Source organism: Sinohyriopsis cumingii, chromosome 5 (genome assembly GCF_028554795.1).
Source record: "Sinohyriopsis cumingii isolate HCF-2022 chromosome 5, ASM2855479v2, whole genome shotgun sequence".
NCBI lineage: Eukaryota > Metazoa > Mollusca > Bivalvia > Unionida > Unionidae > Sinohyriopsis > Sinohyriopsis cumingii.
The window spans coordinates 155,645,507-155,661,766 of record NC_142965.1 but is presented as its reverse complement, the minus strand read 5'-3'; the positions used below and the strand labels follow the sequence as shown (position 1 = coordinate 155,661,766).

General features: G+C 33.5%; 1 protein-coding gene across 4 annotated transcripts in view; it reads right to left on the bottom strand.

Moving 5' to 3' along the window:
* The window catches only part of LOC149800512 (myosin-VIIa-like), a 246,110-nt gene that overhangs the window by 213,353 nt on the left and 16,497 nt on the right, over nt 1-16,260 (bottom strand). Inside the window, exon 2 of one of the 4 annotated variants that reach the window (XM_089960143.1) lies at nt 2,186-2,208. The exons of 1 other annotated variant lie outside the window; for it this stretch is intronic. The gene's annotated coding sequence lies outside the window, so the exon portion shown is untranslated. Of the gene's footprint in view, nt 1-2,185; nt 2,209-13,043; nt 13,207-14,375; nt 14,500-16,260 lie in introns of those variants that run through there. 2 more of the 4 variants (XM_089960144.1, XM_089960142.1) reach the window with 2 other exon arrangements.

The window sequence follows — 16,260 nt, the reverse complement described above, 5'->3', positions numbered from 1 at the left end:
GTGGGGAAGTGCTGCACTGAATAGACTTGTAGTGAGGGAGTACTGTAATGAATGGTCTTGTAGTGGGGGAATGCTGTAATGAATGGACTTGTAGTGGGGGAGTGCTGTAATGAATGGTCTTGTAGTGAGGGAGTACTGTAATGAATGGTCTTGTAGTGGGGGAGTGCTGCACTGAATGGACTTGTAGTGAGGGAGTACTGTAATGAACAGTCTTGTAGTGGGGGAATACTGTAATGAATGGTCTTGTAGTGGGGGAGTGCTGCAATGAATGGACTTGTAGTGGGGGAGTGCTGCAATGAATGGTCTTGTAGTGGGGGAATGCTGTAATGAATGGACTTGTAGTGGGGGAGTGCTGTAATGAATGGTCTTGTAGTGAGGGAGTACTGTAATGAATGGTCTTGTAGTGGGGGAGTGCTGCACTGAATGGACTTGTAGTGAGGGAGTACTGTACTGAATGGACTTGTAGTGGAGTACTGTAATGATCAGACTTGTAGTGAGGGAGTGGTGTAATGATGGACTTGTAGACTTCAAGTATGGTGCAAGGAAAACAGTATGATCATAAATACAGAAAAAAAAGAAAGCCTACTAGTTAGAACACAACAAAAATGGGCAAGGCTAGATAGCGACAAACTCCAGGTTCTATTTGGCAATATGAGCCTTAATATGACCTCTCAACATAGAATTCTTGGTGTATTCATAGATAACAATATTACTTGGTCTATTCACATTAAACATTTTTCAAAAAAGGTTAAATCTTATCTTTGGCTACTGAAGAAAATCAAAACATACAATCCTCTTCAGTATAGGGTCATCTTTCATAAAGGTTATATTCAGCCATATCTGGACTACTGTAATGTAATTAGGGGTAATACCTCTAATTCAAACATAACAACACTTTTAAGACTCCAAAAGATAAATGTATAGACAATTTTCAGGAAGCAATGAATAATATAAAGGTTTTAACACTACATGAAAGAATATTTCTATGAAAGGCCAAATTGATGTATAAAGTATCCAGGAAAGCCATTGCTGTCTATCTAAGCAATATCTTTCACCAAAGAGATGCTGATGGTACTCCAAATTTAAGGTCCATAAGAAGTAAACATTACATTATACCAAGGCCAAAGAAAGAATTGTTTAAAAAAGTTTTCAATATACTGGTCCACTGGTTTGGAACAATATTCCCAGTGACATAAGGCAGGCTCCTAGCATTTCTTCATTTCATAATCAATGTCTTAAATGGATGAAATCTTTAGAAAATTGAACAGTTCTAGTACAAAAAATACTGCCTGCATTTCTGTAATTTTGCATCATTTTCATAGTTGAATTTTTCAATGCAGAATGATATTTTATGTTTTGTATATGTTTATGTTTTCACAGATACATATGCATGTGTTCCAGGCTTGATAACTTTAAATTTTAAAATTAATTATTTAGTGTCAAGTCAGATTTTTCACATCATGTTGTATATACTGTATATATTGTAAGTAACAGATAGAAGACCTCAAGGTAGATTAGTACTGTAATTGAGTTACCTTCTCCAAATAAAGTTTTTATATTTATTATTATTATTATTATTATTGTTAGGAGTACTGTAATGAATGAACTTGAAAGTGGGGGAGTGCTATAATGAATGGATTTTTATTGAGGGGGTGCTGAATACTGAATGCTATCTTAAATACTTTTGTAGCATTCTGTTTTTCTATGCTGATATAATATTAGATTTGGTACATGCTGATATAATATTAGATTTGGTACATGCTGATATAATATTAGATTTGGTACATGCTGATATAATATTAGATTTGGTACATGTTGATATAATATTAGATTTGGTACATGCTGATATAATATTAGATTTGGTACATGCTGATATAATATTAGATTTGGTACATGCTGATATAATATTAGATTTGGTACATGCTGATATAATATTAGATTTGGTACATGCTGATATAATATTAGATTTGGTACATGTTGATATAATATTAGATTTGGTACATGCTGATATAATATTAGATTTGGTACATGCTGATATAATATTAGATTTGGTACATGCTGATATAATATTAGATTTGGTACATATAAATATAATATTAGATTTGGTACATGCTGATATAATATTAGATTTGGTACATATAAACTGGCAAGATTGATTCATGTTCAGTGTACACTCATTACTTACCAGTATGGCAAATTATCTAATACCTGTGAAAATAAATTACCCAGTGTGTTCTCTTCTTAATTATATCAACATTATTTAAAACAAATATAGAGCTCAGAATAATAATACAATCACATTTTTTTAAAACATACATAAACAAGTATAATATATGATAAAAAAATACAGGGCAAATGCCAATGTGTGACAGTCCATTACTCTAATTTGTACTTGAAAATTGTTTAAGCCCTTAAAGCTATGAAAACCTGCACTTTGCCATAAATTACAGCACATCGTTCATTTAATAAACATTTTATTTAATTTCTTCCCAGATGAACAAGATGTCCTAGAGAGAAAAATGTTTATGATCAACCATGCAGGAACATTGCTACATTTGCCTGTACCATATATGCCCACCCACATATTGCCATGAACATTGCTACATATGCCTGTACCATATATGCCCACCCAAATATTGCCATGAACATTGCTACATATGCCTGTACCATATATGCCCACCCAAATATTGCCATGAACATTGCTACATATGCCTGTACCATATATGCCCACCCAAATATTGCCAAGAACATTGCTACATATGCCTGTACCATATATGCCCACCCAAATATTGCCATGAACATTGCTACATATGCCTGTACCATATATGCCCACCCAAATATTGCCATGAACATTGCTACATATGCCTGTACCATATATGCCCACCCACATATTGCCATGAACATTGCTACATATGCCTGTACCATATATGCAGACCCAAATATTGCCATGAACATTGCTACATATGCCTGTGCCATATATGCCCACCCAAATATTGCCATGAACATTGCTACATATGCCTGTACCATATATGCCCACCTAAATGTTGCCATAATTAATGAAATCTTACAAGATTGTCAAGGTGCTTTGGTTGTAATAATACTACATTGTAACTTATTTATTTGAAAGTATAATTATGAAGAGTGTTTGACTAATAGAGTGATTGTGGACTTTACAGCACATCAGCACTTTAAGGCTATATATCACCATAAAATAGGGTTATGTCATTTAGATTTACATATCATAAAATAGGGTTATGTCATTTAGATTTATGTATCATAAAATAGGGTTATGTCATTTAGATTTATGTATCATAAAATAGAGTTATGTCATTTAAATTTATGTATCATAAAATAGGGTTATGTCATTTAGATTTACATATCATAAAATAGGGTTATTTCATTTAGATTTACATATCATAAAATAGGGTTATGTCATTTAGATTTATGTATCATAAAATAGGGTTATGTCATTTAGATTTATGTATCATAAAATAGGGTTATGTCATTTAGATTTACATATCATAAAATAGGGTTATGTCATTTAGATTTATGTATCATAAAATAGGGCTATGTCATTTAGATTTAGATATCATAAAATAGGGTTATGTCATTTAGATTTACATATCATAAAATAGGGTTATGTCATTTAGATTTATGTATCATAAAATTGGGTTATGTCATTTAGATTTACATATCATAAAATAGGGTTATGTCATTTAGATTTATGTATCATAAAATAGGGCTATGTCATTTAGATTTAGATATCATAAAATAGGGTTATGTCATTTAGATTTAAGTATCATAAAATAGGGTTATGTCATTTAGATTTATGTATCATAAAATAGGGTTATGTCATTTAGATTTATGTATCATAAAATAGGGTTATGTCATTTAGATTTATGTATCATAAAATAGGGTTATGTCATTCAGATTTATGTATCATAAAACAGGGTTATGTCATTTAGATTTATGTACCATAAAATAGGGTTATGTCATTTAGATTTATATCTCATAAAACAGGGTTATGTCATTTAGATTTATGTATCATAAAATAGGGTTATGTCATTTAGATTTATGTATCATAAAGGTTTATTACCAATGAACAATAAATGTATACAAATATACTAATGAGATGATGAGGATAATACATGAAGGTTCCCAATCAATGGAGGATGTAAATGATATGTATAAAGGGTAAGTACCGAAAAAATGATAAATTAGAGTGACTAACAGTACCCATGTTAAGTTAAAAATACTCAAAGGAAATAAGGTTGCAAACAAGCTATATTTTAGAATACATGTTAACTTCCTTCAAGAAAATTAAATTACAAGACATATTTACTGTATCGAAAAGTTTGTCATGTGCTTAACATTGCTCATGTGTAGGTTGGAGACTGAAATAATATATAATCGAGTGCTTAATGGTTAAGGGTTCATTACAAGAAATGCACTCATTGAGGACTGGTTTATACGAGTATGACCAATTCTAATTTGTGCAATGACTGTATGCCTCAACCTTACAGACAGAAAGAAGGCCATTAACTTAAGGTTGGTTTTCACCTGGAGTTTGTTTTTGACAGCATCACTCCATAATGTCTGCACCTCTAAGCACAGGATTTTTTTTATGCCAGGTTTAAAATCAGTTTATGGTATCTTAAGAGCAGATGACTGTCAGGACAGGGCTAACAGCACAGTCTGTGTCGAGACAGGGCTAGCAGCACAGTCTGTTCTTTCAATATTTTAACTCATTATCCCCTGGCATCGCGTTTATATGGCAGGAGATGGTAGCCTACTGCCGAGCTGTGTAGCGTCAAGGTCATGTATACACTAAAGTGGGTGGTATTATAGGAAGGTAGACAGATGAAGCTCTACAATGATACCAAATAATCTGGACGTTTTAGTTGCACTATAAAATACAGAGGGAAAACCTAAAAAAAAATTACTTTTTTTTTCTCACCCGACATTTGCCCATGGTCGGAATCCGATTTTGTGTCCGGATTTTATAAGTTTCTTCATATTTTCACCAAGCTTTCTTTATTTGAAATCATGAGTAACTCTGTTACATGAATGCATTACATATCTGTTTATTAAGAAAAAATGTTTTAAGATCCAATGGCAGGTGACGTGTAAAGTGACTCATGTACTGTACACTTGCAAACATTGTATACATTGTTGGTACAAAACTACACAGCCTCTTAAAAGCCTGACTTTTTGCAACGATGTCTGGGCACAGAGACAAAGTCCATTTGCTAAAAATTATTTTTAAATCTTGGTTTGATAGTAAAGCTATCAAAAGGATAATTTTTAAAAAGTGAAACAATGAATTATGCAATTCAATCTCTAGGTTATTTAAAACATAGCTGTGATGGGTGTCCAGAAAATATTAATTATATAACATTTTACGCACCTACAGCAATATGGATAGAGATGGTATTGCCAAGAAGCATAGGTAAGGTAGATAATAATCAAGTCTCTGAAATGAGTGATTGAGTAAACAGAGATAAACCTACTAAACTGTACTATCAGGTTTTTCTTATAGGAAAATCTCTGAACCAGAGAAAGGTGTTGAAAATGGTGTAGTGTACTCGTGTGTTGTGGAATAGGTCAATACACCTGATTATTTATGTGTACAGTAGCTATTTAAGATTAGTGACTTAGTTCCAGTGACTTGACTTTAACTACTTAGAGATTCTAATTGTGTATACATGAACAAAGGAGTAGAGCAGAATGATGGGAAACATAACCTCTCAGTTCAACCAAAGAATCACATTCTTGGTAGTCCAGTAAATTCCTTTTGTGCAAAAGATGTCCTTAGCATATGCAGCATAGAATCAGGATAATTCTTCAATAAATCAAAATATTAGAAGTTTGAATTCACATTCACCTGTACAATATACAGTATTTCCTGTACAATATACAGTATTTCCTGTACAATATACACTATTTCCTGTACAATATACACTATTCCCTGTACAATATACAGTATTTCCTCTACAATATACAGTATTTCCTCTACAATATACAGTATTTCCTCTACAATATACAGTATTTCCTGTATAATATACACTATTTCCTGTACAATATACAGTATTTTCTGTACAATATTGAACAGTATTACACAGCATGTCATTATTTTAAACGTACAAATGAACATAGGGAAAAATGTAATTTACTTATGTACCTACAAAAATGTTTTTGAAGAAAGTTCTCTTTACCAAACTTTTTGATTTTTTTTCTGTAGCAAGCCAAGCTCTTCAGATAACATGTTTGTGTAACAGGCCATGTAAAGCTTATTTATGTCTTAAACATCAAGTAAAGCTTATGTATGTGTTAAACATCCTGTAAAGCTTATCTATGTCTTCAACATCAAGTAAAGCCTATCTATGTCTTAAACATCAAGTAAAGCTTATCTATGTCTTAAACATCATGTAAAGCTTATTTATGTCTTAAACACCAAGTAAAGCTTTTTTATGTCTTAAACATCCTGTAAAGCTTATCTATGTCTTCAACATCAAGTAAAGCTTATCTATGTCTTAAACATCAAGTAAAGCTTATTTATGTCTTAAACATCATGTAAAGCTTATTTATGTTTTAAAGATCAAGTAAAGCTTATCTAAGTCTTAAACACCAAGTAAAGCTTATCTGTGACTTAAACATCAAGTAAAGCTTATCTATGTCTTAAACACCAAGTAAAGCTTATCTATGACTTAAACATCAAGTAAAGCTTATCTATGACTTAAACATCAAGTAAAGCTTATCTATGTCTTAAACATCAAGTAAAGCTTATCTATGTCTTAAACACCAAGTAAAGCTTATCTATGTCTTAAACATAATGTAAAGCTTATTTATGTCTTAAACATCATGTAAAGCTTATCTATGTCTTAAACATCCTGTAAAGCTTATTTATGTTTTAAACATCAAGTAAAGCTTGTCTATATTTTAAACATCATGTAAAGCTTATTTATGTCTTAAACATCAAGTAAAGCTTATTTATGTCTTAAACATCAAGCAAAGCTTATTTATGTCTTAAACATCAAGTAAAGCTTATCTATGTCTTAAACATCAATTAAAGCTTATCTATGTCTTATACATCATGTAAAGCTTATTTATGTTTTAAACATCAAGTAAAGCTTATTTATGTCTTAAACATTATGTAAAGCTTATCTATGTCTCAAACATCAAGTAAAGCTTATTTATGTCTTAAACATAATGTAAAGCTTATCTATGTCTTAAACACCAAGTAAAGCTTATCTATGTCTTAAACATAATGTAAAGCTTATTTATGTCTTAAACATCAAGTAAAGCTTATTTATGTCTTAAACATCAAGTAAAGCTTATCTATGTCTTAAACATCATGTAAAGCTTATCTATGTCTTAAACACCAAGTAAAGCTTATCTATGTCTTAAACACCAAGTAAAGCTTATCTATGTCTCAAACATCAAGCAAAGCTTATCTATGTCTCAAACATCAAGTAAAGCTTATCTATGTCATAAACATATTGTAAAGCTTATCTACGTCTCAAACATCATGTAAAATTATACTTCTATCCGTGTGAAAACAGTATGTTTCAGGTGTACAGTATAACCAATCTTAGAAAACCACTCCTTCTATCAAAACAAATAGTATCATAAGTCAGGTAATCTCTTGTCAACTTAGGTAATCCATAAATCAGCACATTTAGAACCTGGTCTCTCAAGACAGGTGGTCTCTCACAGCAGTGATCTCTCAAGACACGTTTTGCAGTACTTTAAAACTTCCCCTTTACCATACTGTTTTTAGCACATCCTCCATTACATAACAGAAAATTAGCATGTGTAACATTCATCAGATTACTGTCAGTCATGTGACTTGTCTGCCACTGAACATCTCTAAGCCTTATGGGTTTTTTTTCCAACTTACTGACAATATAAAACCAGACTGTAATGACTATTTACAAAGCTTTAATTGCTGATTCAAAGTTTAGTAGTTTCCAGCAGCCAACATAAACAACATTAAATATCATACAGAAAATAAATTCAGACTAAAGTGACCTTTACAAGAAAATTGTTTCCCCTATGAGAAGGCATAAAAGACAAGCAATAAAAAAGAAATCTCTTCAAAAGTATCAAAGCATTGATATCAATACCATCAAAGCAGTGATATCAACAGTATCAAAGCAGTGGTATCAATAGTATCAGTGATATCAATAGTATAAAAGCAGTGATATTAATACATTCAGCCCTGATCCTGCCTGTAGGCATGATGAGTATGTACCCTACTTCTGATCTCTGCAACATCAAGGTCATTTAAGATACACCAAAGTGGGTGGTATTACAAAAAAGCAGACAGATATAGCTCTACAATGATACCAGATAATCTGGATGTTCTAGTTGCACTACAAAATACAAAGGGATAAAACTAATTTTTTGGACCGTTTTTTTTTTACCCAAAATTCGCTCATGGCTTGAATGTGATCTTGTGTCAAGATTTTAGACCTTTTGGCCTCATATCTAAGGCAGACTGGTCTGAACTGCACACAGACAGGTGAACCTTTGCAAAAACTAGGATAAGGTGGGAATTTAGAATAAAGAGTGGTCTCCTTATGAAAATGATGGGTCCATTAAGAAAAAACTCTTTACCCTTCTGCTGATGCACCAGCACAATAACCAATGGAAAATGATGTTTCTAATACAACTAGATATTAGTCTAATGGAAAATCTGTTGAAATTCGATGTATTAGGATGTATTCAGAAATAGCCCCCAAAATGTGTTTCCTACTTGCATTTCAGGTGAAAATGACAAAAACCTCCAGGGCTGAAAGAGTTAATAGCATCAAAGTAGTGATATCCAGACTAAGGATGAAAGCAGTGATATCAATAGTATCAAAGCACTGCTATCAATAGTACCAAAGAAGTGATATCAATGCTATCAAAGAAGTGATATCAAGAGTACCAAAGCAGTGATATACATTGTATCAAAGTAGTGATATATATTGTATCAAAGCAGTGATATCAATAGTATCAAAGCAGTGATATCAATAGAATCAAGGTAATGATATCAATAGTATCAAAGCAGTGTTATCAATAGTACCAAAGAAGTGATATCAATACTATCAAAGAAGTACTATCAAGAGTACTAAAGCAGTGATATACATTGTATCAGAGCAGTGATATCAATAGTATCAAAGCAGTGATATCAATAAGAATCAAGGTAGTGATATCAATAGTTGTTCTTGTTGTATGGTTTAATGCCATTTTTCAGCACACGACAGGTTATACATGGTGGCCTGGAGTATTAATGGTGGAGGAAGAACCCGGGAAAACCCCAGAAAGAACTACCAATCCAAGAGAAACTACTGGCAAGCTTTCTCACATACCCACATTGGCTGAATCAGAGACTCGAACCCATTGCAGATAGAGGTGAGATGTCAGTGATCCAAAACAGAGAGCGCTTTAGACCACTCGCCCACTTGGGGCCCGATATCAATAGTATCAAAGCAGTGCTATCAATAGTACCAAAGAATAAATATCAATACTATCAAAGAAGTACTATCAAGAGTACCAAAGCAGTGATAATATTCAAATGGTTTGATAAATGTAGATTATTTTTTTTTATAATCATGCTTCAGATGTCATTATCCTGGCCCACCCTGAAAGGACAGATTTTATTACATGAAAGTCAATAATTACCCTGATTAGTCACTAAAAATGAGAGTTACGACCACATGTGAGACAATATGTATTTCAAATCTCCAAGATGTCAAATGTCAGTCCAAACACACATAATACCCAATTAGTAATGCCAAAGGTGATTTGGATTTTTAGGGTAGCTTAAACAAATTTAGTCATGTCACTACAATGTCTGCAGTGTGGCAGTTTATAGTGATGCCTACCACTGGGGCATCATGCCAAAGACATGTAGCATTTGTTCATCCAGTCACATTTTCCTGACTCCAAGCCAACCAGTCCTTACACTAACCTCTTAATGGTGAGTGGCTTAAGTGAGGCAGCTGCTTGAGTACCATTTTGTACGATTCAGCCAGGGTTTGAAACTGCAACCTCCAGGATCCGAGGCATATGCTATAACCACTTAGGCCACTGGAGTAGTCTAAATAAGTCAGACAAATGTAGATTCTGATGCAAATTTCATACTCAAGCAATTAGATCAAAAGAGGAGACAACTCTTGCTGAAAATATAGGAGGTATGTTACTTATGATTGCTTTTCCCCATCTGAAGGTAACTACAGGGACTCATCATCCTCACTCCTCATGTGACATAAGCTTGCTGCAATATTTGTATAGGTACAATTATACTAGGGAGGTCACTTCTACTCCACACATATTGTAATCAACATTGATTTCTCAAGCTATAGTACAAATACAAAGCCTGATCAAAACCATATCAATAGTTATCTTTGTTACCAGATTTGTCAGGCTTACATCACATCATGCTAATTTTTCCACCAAATAAGAAATACACTGATATTTTATATTCTATTTTTTTGTTATCAATGGTAATTATTCCATTATTATCTATTCCATTTTCTTGTTATCAGTAGGAAAATACATGTACAAACAATTTATATTCGATTTCCTTGTTATCAGTGAAAAATATATCAATATTTTTATTCCAGTTTTTTAAGGTGTAGGAAAGGTGCAAGTGTGTGTTTGGAGGGTAGCTGTAGTTATGTTCTCTGACCTGACTAGAGATTATGATGTTAGCAATTGTAATTGCATGTCCTCAAGGCTGAGTTGGTGTCTGCCACCGTATGTTGTACCCAAAGACTGTATGACTTGTATATATATATGCACTGCTCATATGATGAGGTGTGGTATAGTCAGGAACTAGTGACTGTACACAAACATTTCCCTAGGTATGACTGTATATGAATATCTTATCATCTTTTAAATAACAATACAGTTTTTATTTAAGTCATTTGGATCTTAGGCAGCTAAATTTTCAATTCTTTAATTGAGTGGCTGGCTAGCACTATAATAAAGTACATGCACACTACGTTGCATGAATCTCAATCATAAACCAAGGCCAATAACTAAGGTCAAGTCAACAACTATTCTGGTTGAATACGCCATGCATTAATTCAAATGGAGGTGACATCACATGAAAGTATTAGTGCATTCATCCTGTTAGTGATATGATGCACAACCTAAGTGATTGGTTTAATAGTTTGAGATGGTCATAATATGACAGGGTTATTTTGAAATAATATGATTTAATTGTTCCAGAATCTTTCAGTGAATCAGATTGTGTTCATTTGGCACATATATAGAGACTATATAATGAGAATACATGCACCACATATTCCAATCTTCAGTCTATGCCAGTTTTAATAGGTGGCCCCGAGTGGCAGAGTGGTCTAAAGCACTCAACATTACGGATCACTGCCATTTCACCTCAGTCTGCATGGGTTCGAATCTTGAATCTGGCCAATGTGGGTACGTGAGGAAGCTTGCCTGAGTAGCTTCTAGAGGACTGGTGGTTCTTTCCAGAGTTTTCCTGGGTTCTTCCTCCACCATTTATACTGGCTGCCATGTATAGCCTATCTTGTGCTGAAAAATGGCATCAAACCCTACAACAACAACAACAACAACAGTTTTCAAAGAGTCATTGTATTTATAATATTTGTTCCTTGGATTTAGCAGTAAATACTTACTGGATTATGTAAATTTACCCAAGGACCTGAATGTTTAAAGAATTCTATTGGATTATGTGAATTTACTCAAGTACCTAAATATTTAAATAATTCTATTGAATTATGTGAATTTACTCAAGGACCTGAATGTTTAAATAATTCTATTGAATTATGTGAATTTACTCAAGGACCTGAATGTTTAAATAATTCTATTGAATTATGTGAATTTACTCAAGGACCTGAATGTTTAAATAATTCTATTGAATTATGTGAATTTACTCAAGGACCTGAATGTTTAAATAATTCTATTGAATTATGTGAATTTACTCAAGGACCTGACTATTTAAATAAATCTATTGGATTAGTTGGATTATGTAAATTTACTCAATGACCTTAAAATTTTAATAATTCCATTGGATTAGGTGAATTTACTCAAGGACCTGAATATTTAAATAATTATATTGGATTATGTGAATTTACCCATGGATCAGACTATTCAAATAATTCTATTGGATTATGTGAATTTACTCAAGGACCTGACTATTTAAATACAATGTAATTCTATTGGATTATGTGAATTTACTCAAGGACCTGAATAGTGAAATAATTATATTAGATTAGGTGAATGTTTCAAAGACTTCAGTGATATTTTACATTCAATGGATTGCCTTGAAGTAAAAACATTTGGAATTATAACTGTGATTCTTCAGTGGTACTTGCATGGCAGCACATAAACACATTATAACCTTCATTCAGAATACCTTTGGACAGTGAAAAATTGATAGTACATTTTAGGATAATATTCTAGGGATTCATAAACTTTAAGTTATTTTTAGTACTTTCACTTGGTTTTTATATTTTATTTAAATAAATTTGTATTTTGGAAAAGTTAGTGCTTGTTGGGTATACCTTGTCTACAAGTCATGCTGGCATGCTGTGGGTCTTATTACAAGGAACTAATGAATTCACACAAGTTACATACATCTAAATGAATTCTGGAGGCCTGAGGTGCACGAGTGGTCTAAGGCACTCAATTTTACAGATCACTGACCTTTCACCTCTATCCATTTGGATGGAGTCTTGGGCTTAGACAATGTGGGTATGTGAACAAGCTTGCCAGTATTTCCCTAGGTTTATCCTTTACTACATAAAGTGGCTGCCACAGCACGTGCTGGAAATGGTGTTACACTTACAAAAACCATGACCAAATGGATTCCTAGCATTATTTATTTCACTACATTTTAATGGTGCACACTTGTATGTACAGGCCGGGTCAGAGAGCATATCAGAATTAACCTGGCTATTACAGTGCTGAGTAAATGTAGACATACACCCCCAGAAACAAATAAAAAATGCCATGGGAAAAAGGAAAAAAAAATGCATACAATAAAAAGTGCAAGTTTTTATACAAACCAAACTCTTAGAAAGAGCACATCAAGATGGGATGAACTGCACTGTAAAATCATTGCATGTCTCCATTTAAAGTCCCCTCTTACCAAGGGTTCAACAGAAGCCAGCTTCTACATCAAGCCTGTTTATACATCCCTGAACCCACAGGGGGAACATCTTATTGACAATGGATGGTCTTTGATACAAACACAGTATTAAGCTTTAGATAATGATTTTGGCCAATGAAACTTTGACAACGGTAACGTGACATTGGTGTTCATACCCACTTCATGCCCAGGTAGCCTAGGAGGTACATTAATTTATCACTTGTTCCAGATAAACCAGGAAGTCCTGTACAGTACAAGATTATGTCATTACACTGTAACTGTCAGCCATTACCAATGCAACAACTCCTCTATGAGGTAAATGTTATTGACTTAAACAAGTATACCATGGCGCGTTACAAGAAAGGACATGTCAAGGACAAAAATGTCCTCTATATGCAGGTGTTTAATTCATGGAAACGTGTCCATTATGTGCATGTCTTTAATGGGTACATGTTCTTCATGACCATGTCATACATGTGCATGTCTTTAATGGGCAGGTGTTCTTTATGGTCATGTGTCCTATATATACAGGTATAATTTTTAATAAATTTAAGGATAATCACAGCAAAAGATACTTGGGGCATTACAACTTGTTTGGAACAAATGTTATTTTGCATTAATAAGTCAAAACAATGTAAAGACATACTGAAATTCATAGGTTGCTGACTGAAATTCATAGGTTGCTGACTGAAGTTCACAGGTTGATGACTGTTGTTGTTGTTGTTGTAGGGTTTAACGCCATTTTTCAGCACATGATAGGCTATACATGGCGGCCAGAATTAACGGTGGATGAAGAACCCGGGAAAACCGGGGAAAGAACCACAGACCCACGAGAAGCTACTGGCAAGCTTTCTCACATACCCACATTGGCTGAATCCGAGACTCAAACCCAAGCAGACAGAGGTGAGATGGCAGTGATCTGAAACAGTGCACGCTTTAGACCACTCGGCCACTCGGGGCCCCCGGTTGATGACTGAAATTCATAGATTGCTGACTGAAATTCATAGTTTGCTGACTGAAATTCATAGGTTGCTGACTGAGATTCACAGGTTGCTGACTGAAATTCATAGGTTGCTGACTGTTTTGCAGCACTATCTACAGGATATAAACGTTACAACCCTGTCACCTTCTATCCGTAAAATATTGGTATCTTTAAAAAAATATCTTCAAAAATGTCACTATTTGAATCTCATGTACCTGCCTCATTTTATATGTCAATCAAATTGCTGGCTCTAAATTAGGGACTCACCTTATTTGGGAGTCATGGAGTCATCCGGTACATGTACTGCAAATACTTATATAGTTAACAGTCTAGTACTGCAAAGACTCATAAAGCAAGTCCAGTACTACAAATAATGATACTGCAACCAGACCAGTACTGCAAATGATCACTGTTTCCAGTCCAGTACTACAAATACTCATATATTTAACAGTCTGGTATGGCAAGTTCTCATCTAGCAAACAGCACTACTGACAACATTTTCTGAATAGAAATCCTGGAGTAATGTAAATAGATATTGGGTCAGGTAGAGGGTTGATAATGATGCATTTATCAATGACCTATCTGTAGGACTTAAGATTTTGTTCATGAATATTCAGCTTCCAAACTGGGTAACAAGTTTTCTATAAACTAGACATACAGATTTCTCAGAATAGTCATCCTTAACTTTCATTTTCAAAATCCTTTAAAGGGCATAAGATGAAAGGGACATTATGATAAATTATGCACATACTTCAAAAGAAACTAATTCAATTAGTTCCAGCACTTTCAAAGTACAGAAACACAGATTTTAAGTTGGAACAATAAGAAAAAAAATGTTGTATCAAATCCATGTTCCTCCTGGCCAAGAAAACTCAAAAGGATTATGAATTTTTGTATCTATTCAGGTCACATTCCACTGTCTGAACAGGATTGTGTGAGATAAAGCTTACCATGAGGTCATATTTAGATTACTGCACATTTACTACTTCAAGTTAACGTCTATATTTATTGATCACATTTCCACCACAAAGAGATCAAGATTTTAGAATCAGAAAAGATTTCTTGATAGGAAATAACTCGTATGATCTAATTCACTTTTTAATTTTGCTTGCAAAATATCTAATATACAGATAACACACTGCACTGAAAATCTCAAAGCTCACCTATTATAAAAATTGTGTTCTATCATTTAAACAAATGCTGGAAAAGTATGTAGCCAATGTAAATAACCAAAATAATAAGTTTACAAAAAAGTGGACCCTACTGTCAACATTTGGCAAAAGTATGTAGCCAATGTGAATTCCAAAATAATGAGTTTATGAAAAGTGGACCCTACTGTCAACATTTGGCAAAAGTATGTAGCCAGTGTGAATAACCAAAATAATAAGTTTACAAAAAAGTGAACCCTACTGTCAACATTTGGCAAAAGTATGTAGCCAGTGTGAATAACCAAAATAATAAGTTTACAAAAAAGTGGACCCTACTGTCAACATTTGGCAAAAGTATGTAGCCAATATGAATTCCAAAATAATGAGTTTATGAAAAGTGGACCCTACTGTCAACATCTGGCAAAAGTATGTAGCCAGTGTGAATAACCAAAATAATAAGTTTACAAAAAAGTGAACCCTACTGTCAATATTTGGCAGAAGTATGTAGCCAGTGTGAATAACCAAAATAAGTTTACAAAAAAGTGGACCCTACTGTCAACATTTGGCAAAAGTATGTAGCCAGTGTGAATAACCAAAATAATAAGTTTACAAAAAAGTGGACCCTACTGTCAACATTTGGCAAAAGTATGTAGCCAATGTGAATAACCAACATAATGAGTTTACAAAAAGTGGACCCTACTGTCAACATTTGGCAAAAGTAAGTAGCCAATGTGAATTCCAAAATAATGAGTTTACGAAAAGTGGACCCTACTGTCAACATTTGGCAAAAGTATGTAGCCAGTGTGAATAACCAAAATAACGAGTTTACAAAAAAGTGGACCCTACTGTCAACATTTGGCAAAAGTATGTAGCCAGTGTGAATAACCAAAATAATGAGTTTACAAAAAGTGGACCCTACTGTCAACATTTGGCAAAAGTATGTAACCAATGTGAATAACCAAAATAATGAGTTTACGAAAAGTGGACCCTACTGTCAACATTTG